Raw genomic sequence first — 3,638 nt, 5'->3', positions numbered from 1 at the left:
TATAGACCCTAATGAGGAGACAACAGTCTATATAGACCCTAATGAGGAGACAACAGTCTATATAGACCCTAATGAGGAGACAACAGTCTATATAGGCCCTAATGAGGAGACAACAGTCTATATAGACCCTAATGAGGAGACAACAGTCTATATAGACCCTAATGAGGAGTCAACAGTCTATATAGACCCTAATGAGGAGACAACAGTCTATATAGGCCCTAATGAGGAGACAACAGTCTATATAGACCCTAATGAGGAGACAACAGTCTATATAGACCCTAATGAGGAGACAACAGTCTATATAGACCCTAATGAGGATACAACAGTCTATATAGACCCTAATGAGGAGACAACAGTCTATATAGACCCTAATGAGGAGACAACAGTCTATATAGACCCTAATGAGGAGACAACAGTCTATATAGACCCTAATGAGGAGTCAACAGTCTATATAGACCCTAATGAGGAGACAACAGTCTATATAGACCCTAATGAGGAGACAACAGTCTATATAGACCCTAGTGAGGAGACAACAGTCTATATAGACCCTAATGAGGAGACAACAGTCTATATAGACCCTAATGAGGAGACAACAGTCTATATAGACCCTAATGAGGAGACAACAGTCTATATAGACCATAATGAGGAGACAACAGTCTATATAGACCCTAATGAGGAGACAACAGTCTATATAGACCATAATGAGGAGACAACAGTCTATATGTATATATATATAAACTTTGTGTTTGATATGTATATTTTATGGCTCCTTTTTGGTTTATTGTTCTTAACCTTTCTTGATAATTGTAGCCTTGAGGTGTCTGTCAGAGAAGTAGGCAGCTCTATTGTCCCTGGCTGTGTCCCAATTGGAACCCTATTCCATATGTAGTGCACTACTTTTGACCAGAGCCTTTGCCTTTAAAGTAGTGCACTATATAGGGAATAGGGTTCCATTTGGGACAAAGTCCCTGTGTTACGAAACAGGGCTGATGGTAGAGCTGGTTACCGTCCCTGGCTAGCAGAATTACTCATCATTTACTGTCATTTAGCTCACGTTGTTTTAGTGTGCAGCTTAGTCATTACTTCAGAAAGCAGAAACATATCAATTAGAAGCTAGCAGAAGACTTTGACAAAGCTCTTTCAGTCTCTTGTTCTGGCCCTTTAATGATAGGAATTCAGTAGTAGCTCAGTTGGTAGAGCATGGTGTTTGCAACGCCAGGGTTGTGGGTTCGATTCCCACGGGGGGCCAGTACGGGAAGAAAAAAACAAAATAATAATAATAATTAAAGAAAAGAAAAAATGTATTCTCTACTGTAACTCCCTCTGGATAAGAGTGTCTGCAAAATAATAAAATGTAATTAGTGAGATACACCCAAATTTCATGCTTAATTATGCGACGTGAAATTGTACTCTGCCTACTCTGTTTCTTTCCCCCTACTCTCCTGTCCTCCAGGTCTCCATCAAGGCATTGTGGCCTGAGGCTCAAACTACAGAATTTCCTGAGGAGGATGAAGCACAATGTACTGTAAACCGAGAAGACGAAGAGCAGAGATAAAGAAGACTGGATGTTACCATTTCAGAGTAGGAGATACTCATTGAGTAATGAAGCTAATTCACTAAACAGGACCAACCGGGGATTTTCAATAATGACGCAAGATTGAACAAATTATTAATATTCTTTGGGTTTGATTGACTTTGGGTATGTGTAATGTTCTCAGTCAACTTACCTGGTAAAATAAGGGTTAAATAATAATGAAGGATGGATAGGGGATAGATAGATAGATAGATAGATAGATAGATAGATAGATAGATAGATAGATGGGTGAAGGTTAGAGACTGTGTGCTGTGTACAATACAATATACTGTGAACAATGTTTATAATAGATGTTTAATCATTTGATAAAAGGTGTATTACTGCGTGAAGGGAAGTGGATGTTTAGTATTTATTATTACATCATTTTATAACTGCTTTAATATTGCAGATTGATTGTTGCTTTTATCAATGTAATTGTCTGCATCATTTCCAATCCCCCATATAAGGGAAGGTGGATTTGTTTATCCTCATTTTACATGTTTTATTTATCTGTTCTGTTTAAAGACCATGTTTTTTTATATTGGGATTATATTTATTGGTAAATAAATACATCTACTTTAAAAGAACCCTGTCTAAGAGTGTGAAATTGCTTATTATTATCATTACATTAGGAAAGTAACTGTCCGATATCCAACTATTTATGGACCCCTAAAAGAGTTGGAGGTGTTAATTCCCGTCTAGTACAGTATATAGTATACTACTTTTGACCAGGACCCGGCTAGTGCAGTATATAGTATACTACTTTTGACCAGGACCCAGCTAGTGCAGTATATAGTATACTACTTTTGACCAGGGCCCGGCTAGTGCAATATATAGTATACTACTTTTGACCAGGGCCCGGCTAGTGCAGTATATAGTATACTACTTTTGAACAGGGTCCAGCTAGTGCAGTATATAGTATACTACTTTTGACCAGGGCCCGGTTAGTGCAGTAAATAGTATACTACTTTTGACCAGGGCCCGGCTAGTGCAGTATATAGTACAATCGTGGCCAAAAGCTTTGAGAATGACACAAATATTAATTTTCACAAATTCTGCTGCTTCAATTTGTATGATGGCAATTTCCATATACTCCAGAATGTTATGAAGAGTGATCAGATGAATTGCAAAGTCCCTCTTTGCCATTCAAATGAACTGAATCCCCCAAAAACATTTCCACTGCATTTCAGCCCTGCCACGAGGACGATGCTGGAGATCGGTCTGTCATGCTGATTGAGTTTGAATAACAGACTGGAAGCATCAAAAGGAGGGTGGTGCTTGGAATCATTGTTCTTCCTCTGTCAACCATGGTTACCTGCAAGGAAACACGTGTCGTCATCATTGCTTTGCACAAAAAAAGTCTTCACAGGCAAGGAAATTGCTGCCAACAAGATTGCACCAAAATCAACCATTTATTGGATCATCAAGAACTTCAAGGAGAGCGGTTCAATTGTTGTGAAGAAGGCTTCAAGGCGCCCAAGAAAGTCCAGCAAGTGCGGACCGTCTCCTAAAGTTGATTCAGCTGTGGGATCGCACCTCCAGTACAGCGCTTGCTCAGGAATGGCAGCAGGCAGGTGTGAGTGAATCTGCACGCACAGTGAGGTGAAGACTTTTGGAGGATGGCCTGGTGTCAAGAAGGGCAGCAAAGAAGCCACTTCTCTCCAGGAAAAACATCAGGGACAGACAGATATTCTGCAAAAGGTACAGGGATTGGACTGCTGAGGACTGGAGTAAAGTCATTTTCTCTGATGAATCCCCTTTCCGATTGTTTGGGGCATCTGGAAAAAAGCTTGTCCGGAGAAGACAAGGTGAGCGCTACCATCAGTCCTGTGTCATGCTAACAGTAAAGCATCCTGAGACCATTCATGTGTGGGGTAGCTTCTCAGCCAAGGGAGTGGGCTCACTCACAATTTTGTCTAACAACACATCCATGAATAAAGAATGGTACTGTCGTGTCTTTGGCATCAATAAAAGTGAAGACATATTTATCAAATTGTCACATACGTCGTAAGGGACAGACCAAGGCGCAGTGGGTATAGTGCTCATCTTCTTTCTTTATTTTGAT

The sequence above is a fragment of the Salmo salar genome, unplaced genomic scaffold, assembly GCF_905237065.1.
Source record: "Salmo salar unplaced genomic scaffold, Ssal_v3.1, whole genome shotgun sequence".
Lineage (NCBI taxonomy): Eukaryota > Metazoa > Chordata > Actinopteri > Salmoniformes > Salmonidae > Salmo > Salmo salar.
This window is presented reverse-complemented; position numbering follows the sequence as displayed.